Raw genomic sequence first — 22,526 nt, forward strand, 5'->3', positions numbered from 1 at the left:
ATTCATAATCTCAGTTTTAACTCTTTAGAAAACTTCTGGTTGTGCAACCAAGTATACCTTCTTACCACAACTAAGATTGTTGCATTTCTAGAAACAGTATCAACCCCCTCCAAGGCACTCTTTAAATCATGTTTAAACACTTGACAAACATTGGAACAATAGCTTTTACACAGTCTTTCCGCTCAGCAGGTAACAATGTGGTGACATTGTCTAAACTGTGCATACACCTGAGCGCAAACTTCCATATAAACACTGGTAGTTAAAACACTTTAAAAGCTACTATAATGGGCTGCGCCAGCTTCTTTCCCTGAGGTTCTATCCACTTGCCTAGTTTATCTTGAGGGACTCTGTTTGTTGAAGGCTTTGTCTTTTTATTGGAAGAGGTGGCTGGGGACACAGAAACAGGGTCCACAGACAAATGGGCTTGGAGGCCAAGCATGGCTAAGCACACCCTGAATTTCTTAAACACCTTTTTAGGCAGAGACTCATTCAGCAAAAGAAAAATGCAAGATTTCTTAAAAACATCGTCCAATTGAGAGATCAATGGAAGGAAAGTCATTGCGTCTGTCTTCGTTTTCCTTCCACTTGTATTTTTGTGGAGAGGTGGAATCTAATATTCAGCGTAGTTGTGATTATGCAAATACATGTAAAACATTCAATCGACTTCCCTTGCAGCAAGCAGGACCCAAAGAATAAATCCAGTCAGAAACCCACAGGCTAAGTTAACAGCAAGCAGTATTGAATAGTCCACAATGTTAAAAAAGATATGTAATTTATAGAAAAAAGAAGTTGGTTTATTTTCATGGAAAATACTCTCTCATTGGCTTGTTTGAATTTTGACTGAGTATATTTAATGGATGCTTAATTCTTTTTACATGTCTGATGAAGCAATATTGATGCATTGTGAAAGTGCTTACAGAATAAATTTTCGTCTTTTTTAACATTGTGGACTATTCAATACTGCTTGCTGTTACCTTAGCCTGTAGGTTTCTGACATGTAAAACATACTGAAATGTATTAATAACAAATCAAGGCAAGCTGGCATAATTAATTATACCTTAATTTGGCAGAAACATGTTCTAGGTCATTTTGACTGGAGTTTGGATAAGGAGAATTTAATACTCTTAATTCTGTTTGCAGTAAATACTACATTACAAGTAAGTGGACTACTGTGAAAGCAATAACAACTAGACATTTTTTATCTCTGGTAAGAATAAGCAATTGAAGGCATCTAAATTTCCAAATAAATTTAAAAAATGGTTAAGTTATTTGGAAGGCTACTGGAAGTTACTATTGCAAATCACTTACACTACACAGCAAAGTCTATGAGTTTGTAAAGTGACCACATAATGGTTCCTTAAGACAATCAACAATGATTTCCTGCCTAGTAGTCTTACTCTTGTAAATAACTTTAATTGTGAAGTGGGCGGCATGGGCATAGTTCTTATGACAGCTGACTGTTGATCAATTTGCATCTTGTATTGTACACCTGGTAATATTGATACTTACAATGTACAAAGTTATAATGGAGTCAACGTTCTGTTTTCTGCACTACTGTTGTTGTTATACAACGAATGGCAACTAGTATCCAAAAACGTGCATGCTAATTAGAATCCCCATTGTACATCCAGCGTAAACTAATAGAAACAGGTCTGGCCACTAAATTATTATACAGTGACTAGACCAACTGAACTTACCACTGTAGGCTATTGCAAAATGCTCCCTCTTCCTCTGTTCTATGCAGAACATTTTTTTTTATTAAATCACATAATATTACAGTCTCATTCAACAATGCCATACTCCTGTTCAAAGAACATATATGCAAAACCTCTTTTTTAAAATAAATCAGACTAATATTTACATTTTTTTCTGATAATGGACCTTACTTCACATATTTTTTTACTTTATTCAGAAAAACTTGAACAAATTTAATACCACTATGTGGAGACCTCTGCTTTCTTCATTGCCCAATAAATTAACACAAGTATTTAAAAATGTGCACGCTGACTGGATGATTGAATAAGTCAATCAGTGTGCTCACTGTAAATTCACTTATCCACAGAAAGAAATTGGGTTAATTCACCTTTTCTGTGCTAAGTGGAGATATTAAACTATTAAAATAATTCCCGTGTCAGTAAACTCTGACATGTTAAAAAAAACACTCAAGGCTCTGAATGCCTGGATCACCCCTACAAGCAGTCCCATGGTATACTTTCAAAAACTGATATTTATCATTATTTAGTCCTCTTTGATTAGTTTTAAAACCACAAATTTAATGAAAAACCGACCAACAATATGAGGCAAACATATGGACGTTCTCTGAATATCTAAAAATTGGACAAGCATGCCACATGGACCATGCAGATTCCTCACTACCTTAAACATGGCAGGGACAGCAATGGACTGTGCGTGTGCAATATATATATCTTGCATATGCCCCAGACTTTCAAAAGCTGGTGGAAGAACATTCAAGTCCATTTGTACAATGACTTTATTTAGAAAAATAAGTCTTTTTCTTAAATAATGTCACTGTACAATACCATTAAGCCACTCCTGTATGTGGTAACACAAGATGTACTCACACCCAACTATGGATTATTGCTAAATTGTGCCATGGTGTTTCATTTGCTATCAATTCTTTATGATGAGTTTTTAATACAAATATTTTTGCAAAAACATTCTTCAAAATAAACTTCTTCCATATTACTTCTTTCTTCCTCTCACTCCACATCCATTTCTCTTTTGACATCTGTCCTTTGAACTACAGAAAAGTTCACTGTATACCTCTCAACTACCCAGATTTTCACAGAATACCTACATTTTTGTCTCATATTTGTCTGTTTCTCATAAAATTGTGTTTTTTTGGCAAATCACTTAGGACTGAAGTCACTAGATAATGACAAGCATTTTAGTTTCAGTCTTCACATCCTTTAGAGAATGCATGCTATCACAAAACCTGTTATTCTAGCAAATTTCTAACAGCAATATTTAAAATGTGTCCCTATTTTTGGGCGTGTATCCTCCCACTGTTTAGGCTTTGTCCCAGATTTCTTATGCTAAGTTGAGAGCAATGGTTCAATGATAGCTCTCAGGTCTATAACTATGTTTATTTGTTAACAACCCACTACATTTACACAACTAGGAGCTATGCTTTCCCACAATTAATTAACAAGTGAATCTTTCAGGGCCGTGTCCCCAACATGTGGAAAGAGGTCCTCATTATCTTCATTAATAAAGGAGTAAAACCTGATAATAGATTAAATAACTTGATTTATTTTGTTGCATTGCAAATATATATTAGAACATTAATCAATAAAAACTTCCCAGTTTAAACTGTCATCATGGTCAGCTCACAACATGGTTTCGGGCCATACCATGGAAAAGACAGTCAGTTAACTATGACTGCAAACAACCACACACATCTCAACTCAAGGTGTGTCATGAAACTATATTCTTTGACTTATACAAGGCCTTCAATATGGTGGACCATTTAATACTGCTATGTTGTCTCCAGTTTGTCAACAGGATGATCCAAACTCTTGAGGATCATCTTCATTCCAAATACAGTTGAAATCTCTCTCTGCTATACCCTGCCCCTAAGGTAGCTAACGCTAAGCCTCTTTGATCAACTGCTAGATAATGTAGAATGATTTCAACTGAGAAAATGTCAAAACAGATTTGATTTAAAAAAAAAAAAAAAGAAGAAGAAGCCTGGTAAGCGGTAAAGTTTTAAAGTCTGTAATCAGTTGGAATGAACTAATAACTAGTTTGACCCCACTCTTCCTCTAAGGGACCACACAAAAAATGTTACTAAAAATCATCGCTCTACAACTTATTCTGTTTCTAACTACCTCACCCTAGAAGACAAAAGAGAAAGGTGAAGATATATTAATTGTTGAGCAAGAATATGGTCTACCGGTAATTACCCTTTGCTGAAAGCATCAACCTAATATAAACCATTACCGATGCAACAGGCAGAGCTTTAGATCTTTCTTCACTATCAGTATCACTATATCTTGCACCCAAAAAGTCAACTCCACACTCGCTACTCTTAATCCATTCTTTTCTTATCCAGTCTCTTTCAAAATCCTCCACAAACACTACTGTCCATCCCTTGGCTCCAAAGTACAAGTACCAACATTGACAAAACTTACTATGAAACCTAGATAACAATTCTCTTACACTTATGATGACTTTATTTAATTTGGCCTGCACAGAAAGAAGTTTTAGTAAAACTGTTCCTGTAAAATGGAACAGCCTTCCACATGAAATAACACAAATTATTACTTACAAGGCTTTTAGATGCACACTATGACTGCTTAAAAGAAAGCTAAACATGCACCTGTAGTCTGTACAAAAGATACTCTTACGAAATACACATCACCCATCAATATTTAGTAATCATTATTTTGGTGGAGTGGCACAGCGGATAGTATTGTGCCCTCACAGCAAGAGGTTCCCCAGTTCAATTATCGGCTGCACTGCCTTCTGTGTGGAGTTTGCATGTCCTCCTTGTATTCACTTGGATTTCCTCTGGGTGGTCAAGTTTCCTCCATCATTCCAAAGACATATAGTAGGTGGATTGGACACTCTAAATTAGGCATACTTGTGAGTGTTCATGCAAGTGCATGGTGTGGAAAGTACTGCTGTAGGAGGGCTAACCCCCTGGTGGTGTAAACCTTGGCTCTAGATGATTATCACTGTTGAAGTGACACCTCAACTCCGTGTGAAAAAAAAAATGAGAAAAAAGGGGTTGTAGATGGATGGGTGGATTTCCATCTAAAGTAGCCTCTAGAGATCAACCTGATGACATCAGTTATGTTCCAGAGATCAACCTGATGACATCAGTTATGTTCCAGAGATCAACCTGATGACATCAGTTATGTTCCAGAGATCAACCTGATGACATCAGTTATGTAAATAGGCAAACTCTGCTTCTAACATTCCTACAAATCTCATTACATATTCAGCTTCTGATGGGTTAGGGGAAGAAAAACTGATGTAGTGGCGTTAGCTGCCTTGCTTTACAGCTGGAGCACTGACGCCAGACTACATACAGCACCACAACCATGCATGCAAACATTGACTGACTCTGGTGTCGCGAGGGCGGAGCTGCAGGAGGATACCACATGTGATGACTGCAACACAGAAGTGACTAACATCTACACATCTACACTTTCGGTAAGTGTACACAACTGTACTTTTTGATGAGATCTACTTTACTGAGAAATTTAGACACTTCTGTGTCTTCTGTGTTCAGGAGGAGCTGTGAGTTGACAGTGTTTTGGTTGGATAGTCTTGTGCAATTGCTTTGCATTGCTGAGCATTATTGGCATGCAAGTGGTACGGTGTATCCAGCTTGAGGAACTGGCTGAGAGTTCATAGTGCAGCAGCTTGCAATGGTGCAGAGGCTTGGTGTGAGAGTGATGGTTGATATAAGGTTAGTTAGTGAGTTAGGTTAGGTGTGTAGCATAGCTTGATCTTTTTACTGGGTAGTTGGTTGAAGGTATAAAGGAGTAGTGTAAGTTAGTCTAATAGTTATGAAGAAGTGTCTCTGGCTGTAAAGCATCAGATAAAATGGAATACTGAAACACATAGTCTGTAGTATGTTTAAGATAAATCCATGTGTCCACTGGACCTATATTGTCTCTGTCACTCTGCAGCTCCTGTGTAGAACTCTACCTTCTGCTATAGCTGTGGCATGTCCACACTGTTTTTTTCTAAGGCCACCTGTTTCAGCCCCCTTGTAGCTTAGCCCTGCCTTTCTAGCTTTAGCCTGTGCATCTCTCTTCTCTTTCAGCTTTTTTGTGTTTTCTTCAGCTTTCTGCCTGCAGCTTCTGCTTCTCTGTGGGCAGCTTGCTCTGCCTCTCTGCTGCCTTCTCTCTCGGGCTGAGCCTTCCTTTCTAGCTTCTGCATCAGCATCTGCTTTGATAAGTTGCTTGCTGCTTGCTCAAGATAGCGGACTGTGCGTGGATGCTAGATCTGGTGGAGGTGACTAGATCAGGTGGATGGGAGTGCTGATTCATGGATTTGTTGATTTCTAACTTCAGCCTAGTGTGTTCCCTTTTGTTATGCCTGTATCCTTCAAGATTAAGCTGAAGCTGTTATATTCTTTCTTTCTTGCTCATCAGTTCTTTATATCTTATATAAATTCATATACATTATATATATTCAGTTTAGTTGCTGATGATAGGTAGCAATTGCTTGAGTGTACACCTAATTGCACCACACACACATAAGCAGAGCAGAGAGGCAGACATACAGTTATTAGTCTGATGAGATAGCGTCAGCAAGATTGGTAAACAGTCTTTCCTGTCTGTCTCATAATTCTGTTTTGCCTTCTCCATTTTAATGATTGATGGATTTGCTGTTACACTTGGGTCAGGGATTTGATTTTGGTCTGTAAGAAATTCTGCATCTTGCTGTGCTTTTTCTTGCTGTGAAAGTGCTGTAATTTGTTGAGACGCTGTGGTAATGAAATGAAACAGTGAATGCTGGATGTTTCAGTTACAGAGAAAAAAGTATCAATGGTGAAGTTTCTATGTGCTGTGGGCATCTGCAGCAAAAGCTAGTGCAGACAGTGCTGAGTTTGTCACAGTCAGTTTCATAGGCAGGCAGGGGCAAGGCATGGGCAGTGTTGAATAAACAGTTTTGCAGATATTTGCAGTGCTCTCTAAAACAATACGACATATATAGACATAATGTAAAACAACACAATCCTTGCAACAATCACTGCTTTGTATACTGCTAACATGTAAATGCAATTTTGCAGATATTTGGTTGCCATGTACAGGCTCAAGTGAGCAAACAAATTCTAGGGAGTGAGTGACTGCTTCAAATTTAAAGGCATTAGAAAATCTTTTAGCTGCTGCCCTGTGCTTCTTTTACTGTGAAACCATTATCTGCTTTTTTTACATATGCTTTGTTACTGTTAACTGATTATAAGCTTCATTTTTTGCATGTGACAAGCTTTTATTATTCTCAAGTGTTCAGTACAACACCAGCCTACTTTATTACCCTCCATTTGTGTAACAATTATTTGACTGTTCTACAGTGTTAGATCCATTATATGTGTAATCTCCTCTAAATCTATATAAGTGTGTGAGATGTTTAGAGCACTACTGTTGGAAGTGTTAGTTAGCCTGTGCTAAAGGTCAATGTGATGATTTCAATGGAGTCAGATCTTAATAATTTAATCAAACTGTGCAGAAAAAATATTCCAAATAAACACAATAATTCCAAATAGACAGTATAAATTCAAAAGGCATGTGACTTTGACACAGAATGGAATACAACACAGAAGAACAGAGGGACCAGAAGAAGGGAGGGAGGAAAGAGGACATGGAGAACAGCTAGGACAAAATACAAGATTGGCAATTTTTGTTCACAATAAAAAAGCAGAACAGCACCAGAACATGCATCGAATCATATATATTTCTAGAAATTCAGTCATTTTGAAGATAGTCATTTGTTTGTTTACATTTTGTTTGAGCTTATTTTATTTGAGCTTTTGAGACCAGTTGGCCTTTTCCATAAGAGGTTCTAAAAGAGATAGTATACTTTGATATTGGGTGATTTGATTCTTATGTCCTATGTTTTGATAATTTAGAGTTGTGCTTCTTTTCATTTCTGTAAGCAATCTTTCTCTTTAGTAAAAGACCACCGGTATCAGACTAAGTTATAAGAGATAAGTATAAATATAAGATGGAAGATGTGTTCAAGAAGCACAGCAAGCAGCTAGCTCAAAAATACTTTATAATAAATAAACCCAGAAGAGAGCTAAAAACAAAGAAATAAAGAAAAACAACTAAATAAGACAACCAACAGACAAACAAAATTCAAAACAAGCAAGTAAAAAAAAGCAAAAAGCAAAAAACAAAAATAAAAACTGAAGATTAAAATTAGAAATGTCATGGTGTAGCTCGGCCGTGTGGTGTACATAAAGTCCAGGACAAAATAAAGTGAGCACAAGATGCAAGAAAGCAAATAATTGAAAGAAAGACAAATACAAATAAATCAAAATTTATACTACAAAAAGCCTCACCAAACACAACAACAGAAAAAGAATAAAACAAGTTAGACAAATAAGCAATAATATGAAACCAAAAAACCAAAACAGAAGAGCCAGCAGCCAGCCAAGAGCCAAAAAAAAATTAATACAAATGCACAGCCTTTATCACAATTTAAGCAGGAAGCAGACAACATCCCACAAACATTTAAACAAATTTTAATCAGAATCAAATTGAATTTGAATTAACTGAAGCATAATAGCTTAAAAATTTATAGAAAATGAAATACAAATTTAAGAGCTAGATCCCAAGAGCAAAAAAGTCTTACAAAGGCTGAAAAAGAAAAACACAAAAATAATAGATTTAGCAAAGAGATCAAAAGGAAATCATATTAAAATCTGTAAAAAGCCAATCTAACAACAAATATCAAACTATTAAGAAAATAATAAAGTAATATTTACAAACATCACAAAACATATCACAACAGATAATAAACACCTAAAGATTCTCATAAGAGAACTGAGACCAGATGAATTAAGAAAAAATAAACTCAGCCTAAGATGTAAATAAAATAAGAAGAAAAATACACTCAAAAGATAAATAAAGGAAATTTCCAACCAAAAAGATAACTCAAGAATAATAAATAAAATTTCCTTCTTTTCTGATCAAAAGGGATCTTCTAAAAAAAGCTTTAATGTTTCTCATGAAATAGATTTCCAGATTCCATTGAAAATGTTTCAAATTTTAAATTTGTAATGTAATTTTCTACTAGAAGAAAAATAAATTTCCAGCAAAACAGATCTCACTTTCTAAAAAAATGCAAAATCAGGAAAATGAAACTAAAAATGAATGCTGGAGAAAAAAAAATGGAATTTTATTTCCTCAGACTCAAAGAGTGTTTTGTGACCTAAAACTTGAGTTCTTGTTGCGACATGACCCGAACAGCATCAATTTAATGGGATAGGGTGGGATCACAGGAAAGGGAATGGAAACCCGGTAGAAGGACCCCATCAGTCCGAATCTGCGTATATAAATTGACACCATTCTTGTGAATCTGGTATGTTAAACAGATTTCTGTGACAAAAAGATGTTTATAAAACCAAATTCGACCTGAAAGGGAGGAAAGAAAAAATAAAAAGACCCATAAAGACAAAATACTGATTCAAGCTTAAAACAGGAAATAAAAAATTAATAACTACCACACAAACTGACAAATATGAACAAAGAATCATTGAAAAGTGATAGTAAACAAACCAAATGAGCCACATATATTCCAAACTACCTACAAATGAAGGAACATATATAGTTTTTACTTCTCTCCCTCCTTTCTGCTAATAGCCTGTGTTCTCTTGCGTGCTACTATAGACATGACTCACTGTAAGAATGTCTCAAGTCTGCCATATATTAGTTCAATTAATATGCTGTGTATAATTCCACATACACAATGGTGCTCTTCTGTTTGCCTAGTTATATGGGAACAGGTTCCACCACAAGATACAGAACATTGCATATAGTACATGTGTGCAACTTTCAAGTTTGTAAGTGCTCTTTCTACTTGACTTAGATTGTTCATCTCATTTTGTCAGTGCTTTTGCCATTTTAAGTGTATTTTCTATTTAAAGGTTGTTGCTTATTTACAATCTGTTTCACAGAACCATTATTCACAGATATTCTTAGGCCACTGAACATTATGACCATTCACTCCTTACCAGTAGCCTCTTCTCAGACCACACCTTCATTCTGCAAAACAGCCATATCAGCCAATCCTGGAGCAGATCTGTGAAAAACCATCCAGTCATCGAGGTTCTGTTTAAAGGATAACAGTGAGCTGTACTGATTTAACAAGTAGAGAACTTAATTCCAGAGTTAGGAAGGTACTGGATTCTAAACCTGTCCTTCCACTGTGTTTTAATTATCTGATGTTAAAACTTTAGGTCTCTGGTACTAGTGCTGGTGGAGCCATTGAACTTATAAAGATACAGGAGGTTCAGTACAACTGGAATGCCATGGTACAGAAGGATCTTCTTTCAAAAGTCTATAAGACACTCAGTAAAGCGATAGAGATTACAGCCTCTTCTGATAGCTCATGTACTTTAGGCTTGTGATCTTTTTTTATTAATAAGCTTTAGGGTCTTTCTAAATTTTTTTATTTATTTATTTGTATTTTACATTTGTTTACCAGGAAAGTGTGTCTGGACACAGGTCCTTTTTCAGCGGAGGCCTGGGGAGAAAAGCTCCACATAACACATAACATAATATTTACATAACATCATAAATCCAGATGCAATATTTCATAGTATAGCACATAGAAGACAAGCTAGAAATGCAATACAACATGGAAAACAATGAACTAATCATTTGATGTGTCTTGTGAGATGCATTGCAAAGAGGGCAACATGCTTGATAACTGGTCTAATCAATGCTGAGTATAAAGAAGCAATTTCCTCTTGAGACATTGATGATATTCGTCTGGCAATTAGTTGTGCTAAATAAAAGGATTTCTCGACAGTCATTGTCAATGGATACTCAAAAGAGAGGGAATTATCAACCCGTGTTCCTAGATCCATAACTAAATTTTCATTGTGTAGTGGTATCTTTTAGGTACGATAAGAAGAGAGAAGGGGTTGTCTACAAAATGTGATGATATTAGATTTTTTAACATTTAGTTTGAGACCATTTTTAACACATCAAGAGTTTATGATGGAGAATTCACTCTACAGAGTCAAAAGATAACAACAATCCCAAGTTTGCAATCACCTGAAAACTTTGTTAACTAGAGGTCTTGGCAATCTGCTTGGAGGTCTGAGGTGTAAAGACCAAAAAGGACAGGTTCCAGTACTATGCCCTGGGGGACACTGGTGATCACTTTCATACTTTCTAATAAGGTACCTGCAACTTGCACTGTTTGGGTTCTTTGAGCCAGTTTACTATCCACCTTACCACATAATGGGTTGAGTTTTAAAGTATTTAGCTTCAGTTTAATTTCTCCAAGTTTTTGGGTTTCTAATACCATGAGGAGTCTGTGCCCCATTCCTAAGTCAGGGTATGATTAAAGTTAATGAAATTAGTATTGTTTCAATATTTGATGTTAGTTAAGAGTGGTCTTTGCAGCACTCACAATGTGCCATTATTGACTCCTTCTGTAATTCGTGTAGAGTTACATGTATTGGTAACCTATGTAAACATGATTATAAATTCTTTTTTATGAGACCCATTGCTCCTACTACTATTGGAACTTCCTTCCTCCACATTGCTCTTGTTTCTGCCTGTAAATCCTGGTATTTTGTGGCCATGTGTATCTCTGTATAATTACTGGGTATAGCAATGTGCGACTTTTGTCTTCTTTTCACGGACTACTATATCTGTTTTTTTTTTTTTTTTGCATCTACTTTCTGAACTGTTGGCAATGGGTGATCCCATGTGGTACGAACATCATTCTCTGTAATGCTTTGTGACTCATGCATCCAATGCTTTTCACCTATTTCAATATTGTGATGTTTGTCTCGTCTCTAATACAACAGTCTTGTCACATTTTATGCCTTTCAGTATACAGGCCTTCTGCCACGAGTACATCACACCCAGCCACAAGATACACAACTGTTTCCAGTTCTGTTTTACAGAACTTGCAACTGTTTCTTCCACATGTTTAGTGCACTTTGCAAAACAACATGTACACAGTCTGCTGTTCTGGACTGCTAATGTTAACCTTTCACCTTTTGGTTTAAATTTGTCTCTCCTTAATCATTCCTGTGTCAGATCCTGATTGACATGAGGTTGCTCCCGGAGGTCTCAGTAATATTTATGCCTCTTCCACATTTCCTTTCTACTCATCTCATCCTTCTCCTTAGATTCTTTTTTTTGCATTTTGGCACAATCAGTTGTTTCATTTCTGGCTGATTTTGGTTTGATTTCCATTTTTGCTTGAAACCAATACACTTCTGCTAAACTAAGCAGAGAAGTCATCTTAGACTTTATCTCCTCATGTTTTAAAACATGCACTATGTTTGGATGTAGTAAAGTCAACAGATATATGTATGCAGTCCCAAGACTGTAATCAATTTCAAGGTGGCCCATACCTCCTCCTGAATAAGGAATAAATATTCTTGTTATACACTGATTTGTACATATCTTTTGATAAGCATGAAGCATTTTCCTTGTTTTCCTGTACAACTGATCAAGTATCTTTTGGGGCCAAACTACCCAACTGATCCAATATCTTTTGAGGCCAATCACCCCAAAACTGTAAGTTAGAACAGGAAGAACAAATTGGTTTATTATGTGGACTTCATTCCTAGATGTCAGGATTGTTTTCAATATTAGTTGTAGTCTTCTAAAATATTCCTTACTGAACTTTGTTCACATTGTTTCATGTTTTACTGTCAATCCTTTATCATCTCCCAAATATTTATACAGTACCTCCTGCTCAAGTTCCTTTATATCCATTTCCTGTCCCAGATTCATATTTTCTTGGTGCTGCAGCTTTCAAGCTTTAAATGTTGCTTTTGCACATTTATGAAGACCAAATTACATTCTTATATCATCTGAGAAAGTTTTAACCACTTGCAGTTGTGCTTTCATCTCTTCATCTGATGAACTATAGATCTGAAGTTGTCCCTAAATAGAAGAGAAGTCGTTAAACTCGATTTTCTGTGAATGAAGTTGTAACCATGGCCTGATCTCTTATGCAGACAGCTTAAAGAGTTAAGGGCAAGACAAAAAAGAGAGACAGTGACAAAGAGTCACTCTGGATTATCCCCCTTTGAATTTTTATCCCTGGGATAATAATGTTCCCTTTCTCATGACTAAGCCACAAACTGGGTTGCCACTGTTTCATGGTCACTGTAAAGTAACTGATCAATCTAGGGTGTATTTTATACATTTGTAAGCACTTCTTTATCCATCTGTTTCATGGTCAGCGTAATGTAATCGATCAATGTAGGGTGTATCTTATACATTTGTAAGCACTTCTTTATCCATCTGTTTCATGGTCAGCGTAATGTAATCGATTAGTGCAGGGTGTATTTTATACATTTGTAAGCACTTCTTTATCCATCTGTTTCATGGTCATTGTAATGTAATCGATCAATGTAGAGTGTTATTTTATAGATTTGTAAACACTTCTTTATCCATCTGTTTCACGGTCACTGTAATTTATTTATTTATTTATTTCAGTTTGGTGACCGGGGGGGTCCACTGGGCTGAAGAGCCCATTTTCAGTGGAGGCCCGGGGAGAAAAGCTCCAACATTACATAGTAAAACATTAGATATTGGAAAAAGTTACAATTCATGATACAGATGCATAAGATAAGCAAAATACAGTTGATATGGAAGGTGTAGATATATTATAAAATAGAGACATAAACAGATAAATTGGTAAGGCTTCACATTACATAGTAGACATTGAATTTGTGGATTAAAGTTACCATTCAAAATTCAGACATGAACTGGTACATTGGTAAAGCTATACATTGCATAGTAAACATTAAGTATTTAGATAAAGTACCCCTCAGGATGCAGATACATAAGATAAGCAAGTTATAGTAACTATTGAGGGTGCAGACACTTTTTAGAACAGAGACATGAACAGGTGCAGATACTTTGTAGAACAGAGACATGAATTGGTAATTTAGCATATAAGTCATATGTTGAAAGGAAAAAATTCCAATGTTTGTATAGAAAATGTGTCTTGTTTGGGTGGCAAAACAGGTACAAATGAAGGGAGAGGAGAACAGAAAAAGAAAACTAGATACAATATGTACAAGATGTACAAGTAGTAATGCTGAAGAGTGAATCATTTCTAAAGGTGTTAAGTAGTAGGCAAAGGGGAAGTAGGGAAAATATGATTTAAAGTGAGCAGAGAAGAAGGCTAGGTGAGTAAAGTGCAATTGCACTTCCAGTTAGAGAAAAAGTAGGAATGAAAATGTGATTTGAAGTTGTCAGTGTTTTCAATAGTTCGTAGAGAAGGAGGGAGAATTCCATTTTTTGCTAGGAAGAAGGAGAGGAGGTGCCGTCCAGCAGGGCGGGTTGGTTTGTAGACTGTGAGAAGGTTTAGGTGGAAAGATCTAAGTGGCCTGTTAGGGGTGTAAGGTTGTAGGATGTTGGAAAGAGCAGGGCATATGGTAGGGTTAAAGAATAGCTTATGGACAGTAGTAAGTTGGAGGTAGTCGAGATGGTTAGGAAGTTCTAGACAGTTAAGTAAGTGGACGGCAGAGCAATGGTGGGAGAATTGTTTGGCTTTTATGGCAAATTTGGAGATTTTATTGTAACAACTTTCCATTTTGGAAGAGATGGAGGCAGATAGGTTAGTTAGTATAGGTGCACCATACATTAGAGAGGAGAGAAGGTAGGTGGTGACAAAGGTTTGTTTAGTAGAAGGAGTGAGATAGTGGATGTTTCTATATAGTAGGCCAAGTTTTTGATGGGTTTTCTTGATGTTTAGTTGAATATGTGTGTCAAATTTTAGGTGTTCATCTATGGTGACCCCAAGTAGTTTAGCATAGGGAACGATTACTATAGTAGAATTGTTGTGGCTTCTGATTTGGAAAGAAGTTTTATTAAGTGGGCAGGATTTTAAAGGAGTGAGGAGTAGTATTTTAGATTTGTTAGCGTTTAGAGATAGATGGTTTTGCAACATCCAATCCTCAGTGACAGAGAAGGTGGTTTGTGTGTAAGATTGAAGTTCTGGGAGGTTGGTGGCACTGCAGATTAAAGTGGAGTCATTAGCATATTGTACTATTTTAGTATTTGGGATGGCTGAGTGGAAGTCATTGACAAAGATGTTAAACAGCATAGGGCCAAGAATAGATCCTTGGGGAACTCCAGTAGGGGTGGGAAGGAAGTCAGAGGTGCCTTTCTTCCATTTTACAGCTTGAGATGTATCAGATAGATAACTTGAAAACCAGGACAGGGAATTGTGAGAAAGGTTAAGCTTAGCAAGATTGTTGAGAAGATGGGTATGGGAGATAGTGTCGAAAGCTTTGGAGAGATCTAGTAGAACTGTAGAAATGATATTTTCGGAGTCACGGGCATGGTTGACTATATCTAAGAATGAGAGAAGAGCAGTAATAATACTATGGCCAGAGCGGAAGCCATGTTGGGTTTGAGAGATTAGATGGTTTATGGTTAGGAAGGGCATTAGTTGGGTGTGAACGCATTTTTCCAGTATTTTTGAAACTGGGGAGGGGATGGCTATGGGGCGAAAGTTAAAGGTATTATTATTTTTACCTCCTTTGTGGAGAGGACGTATAAAGGCAGAACACCAGAGCTTTGGGACATAAGATTCTTGTATGGATATGTTGATTAAAATGCGAATGGGTAGGGCAATGCCGTCTGCAGCAATTTTTAAGAACTTAGAGGGAATGCTATCTGGGGCATTGGAGCATGGTTTCAGCTTGCTGAGGAGTTTTTTTATGTAGGAGGTTGAAACTGGATTAAGTTCAAAGGTGGGGGGGTTGGGTTTAGAGGCTGGGGTAGAATGACTAGCTTGTATGGGTGGGGTGTTTGGGAAGGATTTAGTTAGTTCAGCAATAGAGTTAATAAAGGAGTTGAAGACAGTGCGATTTCTGGATCAGTCTTAGTAGTATCAGGGCAAGGGTTGTTTTTAGTGCCTGGGTGAAGGAGTGAGTTGATGGAGTTCCAGAATTGTTTGGGGTTTGTGGAGTGGTTGGTCTGGAGTTTCATATAGTGGAATTGTTTACCCTTGATTATGTGTCTTTTGGTGAGGTTGCGGAGTTGCTTATATTTAAGGAGGGTTTCAGGATGTTTATTGTGCTGAGAAAGTTTCCAGCATTTATCTTGCTGTTGCATAAGGTTTTTGGTTTCCTTGGTCAGCCATGGTATGGGGTTGGGTTTGACTCTAATAGATCATGGAGGGGCTTGGGTATTAAGTATAGCATAGCACAGGTTCATGGCATAGGTTCATACTAAGCTAAAGTACAGTTTTGTACCTACCATAAATGTAGATGTTCGAGTGCTAATACAGCTGCAGTCATAACAGACGGGTTCTCCTGCCGTCAGGCGGGTCCTCGGTCGGCCGAATTCCAAAGTCTAGGTCCGGCGTTGGTTGTCGTCGCTTCTTCCCTGACGTCAGTGCGACAGGGGTATAAAGGAACCAGCTGACGCCATTTTCTTCAGTTTTTCTTGCCCCAGATGTCAGGTGCCACCAGAAGGAAGACAATACATAAATTTGTGTGATAATGCAGTGCAATATAATCAAAATACAGTAGTTGCAAGCAAATACATCATAAATGAAAACCCCAATCAGGTTGTATGAGGATGTGTTAGCCTATAGGCCTGTCCCAAGTGGGGAAGGAGGGAGGGAAACCTGGACTGCAGCTGTATTAGCACTCGAACATCTACATTTATGGTAGGTACAAAACTGTACTATGTTCATCGTGCATACAGCTGCAGTCATAACAGATGGGTAGAATCCCAAAGCTAAGAAAGGGGTGGTAGGCACTAGGTGGAACTAGGAGGAGCCAAAATGCCCTGCAAGACTGCAGTGGCAAAGCCTGCTCTAGATTTGGAGTATAATGGTAGGTTGTAATGCTTGGAGAAGGTATGCACAGAACTCCAAGTGGCTGCTTCCAAAATATCCTTGGTAGGAACTCCTCTGAGGAAGGCTGCAGAGGTGGCTGTGGCCCTGGTGGAATGAGTTCTAATGCCTGTAGGGACAGTTTTGTCATGAAAGGAATAGCATAAGCGTATGCAGTGGGCTATCCATTTTGAGATTGTCTGTTTGGAAATTGGCTTCCCTTGAGCTCCTACCGCATAGGCCACAAAGAGCTGTTCTGATTTTCTGAAAGGCTTTGTTCTGTCCAAATAATAACACAGTTGTCTGTGGATGTCCAAGGAATGTAGTAATCTCTCCCCTTTGTTTTGAGGATTAGGATAAAAAGTAGGTAAATGTATGGCCTGATTTAAAGCTACTCTGGATACCACTTTAGGCATAAAGGACGGGTTGGTTCGTAAGGAAACTCTGTCCTGATGGAAGATGATAAAAGGCTGGACAGCCATGAGAGCCTGTAGTTCTGAAACTCTATGAGCTGAGGTGATAGCCAGAAGGAAAGCTGTTTTCCATGACAAAAATTGCAAATCTGATGAGGCAGCTGGTTCAAAGGGAGGCAAGGTCAGTTTTTCCAGAATGAAATTAAGATCCCAAGCAGGTATTGGTTGTTTCCTTGGAGGCCTTAAATTCTTAGCCCCTCTGAGGAACTGTCTTAAGAGAGGGTGAGAGAATAAAGGTGGATCAGTGTTGTATTCTGCAGAAATGGCTGAGGCATGGAATTTGATGGAGGAGAAAGAAAGTCCACTCCTTAGCAGTTCAGCCAAATATTGTAGTATTTGAGGTAAATTCAATTTTCCAGGATCCTGGCCCTTTTTCTCATTCCAGACACAAAAACGTTTCCATTTTGCGGAGTAAGCTTTTCTAGTTGATGGCCTTCTGGCCTCCAAAATGACATCCTGCACCTCCTTGGAGAGTAGGGCCTGTTGTGATGCTAAGGAATCTTCCATGCGGCTAGATTGAGTGTTTTTAGCTGGCTGTGAAGAGCTTTGAAACTGTGCTGAGTCAGAAGAAGAGGCATTAGAGGCAGGGTCCATGGTGGGGAATGCGTCAGGCTCCTCAGGAGTGGGTACCAGTGTTGCCTTGGCCAGTCCGGAGCAATGAGGATCATCTTTGGTCTGTCTGCTTTGGTCTTTAATAGAACTTTGGGCAGCAGAAGAAGAGGAGGGAAGGCATAAACTGTCATTGATGTCCAACTGAAAGAAAGATCATCCACTCTCCAGGCCTTTGGATGGAAGATCCTTGAGCAGAATTTTGTCAATTGATGATTCTTGTGGGAGGCAAAGAGATCTATGTCTGGCAATCCCCATTCTTGGATTATTTCTGTAAAAACTTTTGGATGCAATTTCCATTCATGTGGATCTGTCATATTCCTGCTTAGGTTGTCTGCCAGCGTGTTTTCCTTGCCTGGCAAGTACTGTGCTTGTAGTTCCATTTGTAAGTCCATGGCCATGTTCCAAAGTGACATGGCCAGTCTGCATAGGGGGTAAGAATGTGTTCCTCCCTGTTTGTTTATGTACCACATAACTGTGGTGTTGTCCGTTCTTATCAATAGTTGACCTGGTTGTAGAAGGTCCTTGAAAGCTATAATAGCATTTATTACTGCTAGCCTTTCTTTTTGATTGATGTGAAGGTGCTTTTCTTTTTGGGACCATTTGCCCTGAATGCACCAGTCTGTCATGTGCTCCCCCCCAGGCATAGTCCGAGGCGTCTGTTGTGATGACTTGATTTGCTTGAGGCTTGCTGAATGGAAGACCTGTGTTTGTTTGACATGCTTGAGCCCACCACAGAAATTCCTTTTGCAGACATGGAATTAGTGGTATTATTGTTTCCAAACTGTGGCTGTGTTGAGACCATATGTTTTTCAGGTACCATCGTAGTTTCCTCATATGCAGCTTTGCACATGGGATTAGTAAGATGCAAGATGCCATGAATCCCAGAGTCTGCAGGATTTTCCTTGCAGTCAGCCTGGTGCAATTTGCTAGTGTTCTGAAGTATTGAATTAGTTGCCCCTGCTTCTCTGGCATGAGGTAGGCCATCTGGGTGTTTGTGTTCAAATTGGCACCCAGGAAAATTATCTTCCGAAAGGGTATTAGCCTTGATTTCTTTTTGTTGACTGTGTATCCCAGAGAGTTCAATAACATTATTACATAAGCCAGATGTTTCAGAAGAATGTGCTTGCTGTCCGCTTGGATCAGGCAGTCGTCCAAATAGGGGTATATTTGTATCCCTTGAAGTCTGCAGTAGGCAATTACTGATGCCAGGCATTTCATGAATACTCTGGGTGCAGTAGATAAGCCAAAGGGCAATGCAGAGAATTGATAATGGGTTGAACCTGCAAGAAATCTGAGGTACCTTCTGCAACTTTGTCTGATTGGGACATGCAGGTATGCCTCCTTGAGGTCCAATGTTACCAGCCAAGACTCCTTGCCCAGCATGGGAAGAAGTTGCTGTAGAGTGAGCATCTTGAATTTTGGTACAGTAGAAATGTGTTTAGGATGGATAGATCCAAAATAGTTCTCCAATCTTTTCCCTTCCTTGGCACCAGAAATAGCCTGGAATAAAAACCTTGACCTTGTTCATGTGTAGGTACCTCTTGAATAGCTTTCATGTTTATGAGATCTGAAATTTGCCTTTGTGCCTCTGTCCTTTGATTGTGTGGCAGATTTGGCATGCCTCTCATTTTTGGAAGGGTGTGAAAATGGAACTTGTAGCCTCTGTTTATAATGTCCAGGATCCATTTGTCCTTTGTGACAACATGCCAATTTTTTGAGAATAATGCCAGCTTTCCTCCTAAGGGTGCTGCCATTTGAGACCTGGTTGGCATGAAAATGGGAAAGTCATCGGGTTTGCTTTCTGAAAGATTGCGAGTTGTCCTCACCACCTCTTTGCGTAGGAGCTTGCCATTGTCTGCCTCTATACAATCCCTGGGATTGCCCTCTGCCCCTCGGGCGCCTGTATCTGCCTCTTTGGGGTCTGTCTGTGGCAGGAAAGGACCAGTTTTTGGAAGGCCAATTTCTACTAAAACGTGGGGGTTGAACCTGTAGAAATTCTTTCACAGTTTGCATTGATTTAGCCTTTTCCTCCATTTTCCTTAATACTTCCTCAGCATTAGCACCAAATAGTACATCCTTTTGAAGAGGGGCATCTAGTAATTTAGCTTTGACATGATCAAGCAAGGCTTGTTCCTTGAGCCAGGCATGCCTACGTATGACCGATCCTGTAACAGCAGCTCTACATGAGGCCTCTAGAGCATCAAAACCACATTGTAAGGTATGCTTACCCACTTGTTCTGCACTATGCATCAAATCCTGCAACTCTTTCAAGTCTGGTTGTTCAGGTTGTGACATTTTACTTTTTAATTGTGATAACAAAAACTGTTGGTATTTAAGCATATGAAACTTGCAGTTTAAGGCCCTCATGGATAAGGTAGCCGAGGTATATACCTTTTTTCCCCACCTTTCTAAGGATCTGGAATCTCTTTTGGAAGGCAATGGATTTTTGGCTATGGAGGCCTTAACTCCCTTGGGGCCCTGTGAGATGGTTTCTGGGTCAGCAGCATGGCTTTTGTATAGAAATTGGTGTGAGTCAGGAACCCTGTAATACCTGTCAGGCTTAACTGGAGCTGGAGGTAGAGAGTCCGGGTTAAGGCAGGCCTCTGAGTAAACATCATCTAGGATGTCCAAGACAGGAGGTATAGCCGGAGGCCTGTGCTGGGGTAACAAGAGAAATTCCCTGAGCCTTTTCTTGGAATCTGAATAATCCTGGCCTTCCCAGTGGAAGTGTTCCCTTAAGGTATGCAAAGTTTCCCCAAATGAGTAATCCTCAGGGGATACAGAAGGGATGGACTCCTCTGCATCAGAGTCTTCAAAAGGGGAGTAAGAAAGTTCCTGATCATCTGAGTGCTCTGAAATAATGGAGCCCTGATCAGAGGAGGGGGAATCTTCCTCCACTCTGGGCCTTTTGTCCGGAGGGGGCTGAGAACCTCTGATTAGAGTAATTAAATCCTCAGCCATTTTAAGCATCTGTTTTTTAGGCATGGGGCCTGGAGATGGGCCCTGTGTAGCTGGTCTCTTAGAGTGCATGGTTGCTTTAGACTTTGTGAAAGCCTTGATGGAGAAAGAAGAGGAAGGTCTGAAGACACCTTGAGTGGAGGTGGACCTGTCCACATTCTGAGTTTCAACGCCAAGAGTGGCTTCGGTATCTGTAGTCGGGGTGTGGACCGAGGAGCCTGTGACCTCGGGCACAGGAGACACCGTCAAAGATGTGTCATCGGTAATCAGGGGCTGCGTAGGCGCCTCGCTGAGAACCGGACCACGTGTAGTCGGCTTTGGCATGGTGTCGGTAGAGGCCGCGGACCTCGTGTGTCGGTCCTTGTCTTTGCATTTTTTAGACAAAACCGGAGTCGGAGTATCCGACGACATAGTATAGTTAAATTCTTTTCCAAAATAATGCTGGGCCAACTCCGCCCGACGCTTAATAGTGCGTTTGTTGAATGTAGCACAAAAGCGACAGACCGAGACGTCGTGGTCTGGGCCTAAACAAGGTATACAGAGGGAATGGAAATCCTTATGCGGTATTTGCTTCCCACAAGAAATACAATTATTAACTTTGTCTGACATTGGTCTGAGGCAAGAAAAGTTTCCCCAACGGGGTACTTAGCTTTTAAGAAGACTTCGGTTTCCAAATTTTCGTAATCTCAGGAGCTGGCCGACCGGCACTTGCGAACTGCTTCTGCTTCGGACACTGCGCGGCAAGAAAGACTGAAGAAAATGGCGTCGGCTGGTTCCTTTATACCCCTGTCGCACTGACGTCAGGGAAGAAGCGACGACAACCGACGCCGGACCTAGACTTTGGAATTCGGCCGACCGAGGACCCGCCTGATGGCAGGAGAACCCATCTGTTATGACTGCAGCTGTATGCACGATGAACATCTGCCCTTGTGAGCCATTTTAAGCCTAGCCGATTATCCCTTGTGAGACTCAAACCCTGCACCTTGTGTTTGTAAGGCAAACACCTTCACCATTAGGCCACCCTCCCAACCCAAGTACATTTAGGAAGGTCGAATTGAAGTGATCATCAGTGTTATCTTGAGGGAGTGTTTTTAGAGTGTTCCAGTTAGTTTCTTTGAGGGTGTTAGAGAAGGGTGTAGGGTTGAAGTTTGTAAGGTTATGAGTATGTATATAATGGTGCTAGTGAGGGGAGGAATGGGTTGCTTGGAGGATAAAGGCAGCCATGTGGTCACTAATAGAATCAGGAAGGATGCCTGCATCTAAAATGTTGTTAGGGTGGGTGGTTGGAATCCAGTCCACAGTGGATCCTGGAGGATTGGTTTTGTTGGGTCTGTTGATAGAGTTAGTAAATTGGGTGAAGTTGAACAGATTGACAGATATGGCGGGATTTTGGTTGTTAATTTTATTCTAGTTTACATTAACGTCACCTAGAATGTAGGTCTCTTGGTGGATATTAGTTGAGGCCCATTGGAGGATTTCTTCTAAAGTAGCAGTGTTGTTACATGGGGGAAAATAGAGGAATATGATACAGATACTTTTATGAGTATTCATATGTAGTATGCCTATGTACGCCTAATGTAATCGATCAATGTAGGGTGCATTTTATACATTTGTAAGCACTTCTTTATCCATCTGTTTCATGGTCAATGTGATGCAATCAATCAATGTAGGGTGTATTTTATACATTTGTAAGCACTTCTTTATCCATCTGTTTCATGGTCAGCATAATGTAATCGACCAATGTAGGGTGTACTTTATACATTTGTAAGCACTACTTTATCCATCTGTTTCATGGTCAGCATAATGTAATCGATCAATGTAGGGTGTATCTTATAAATTTGTAAGCACTTCTTTATCCATCTGTTTCATGGTCACTGTAAAGTAATTGATTAATATAGGGTGCATCTTGTACATTTGAAAGCACTCCTTTAGCCATGCATG

Source organism: Protopterus annectens, chromosome 3.part1 (assembly GCF_019279795.1).
Source record: "Protopterus annectens isolate FY-2018-M chromosome 3.part1, PAN1.0, whole genome shotgun sequence".
NCBI lineage: Eukaryota > Metazoa > Chordata > Ceratodontiformes > Protopteridae > Protopterus > Protopterus annectens.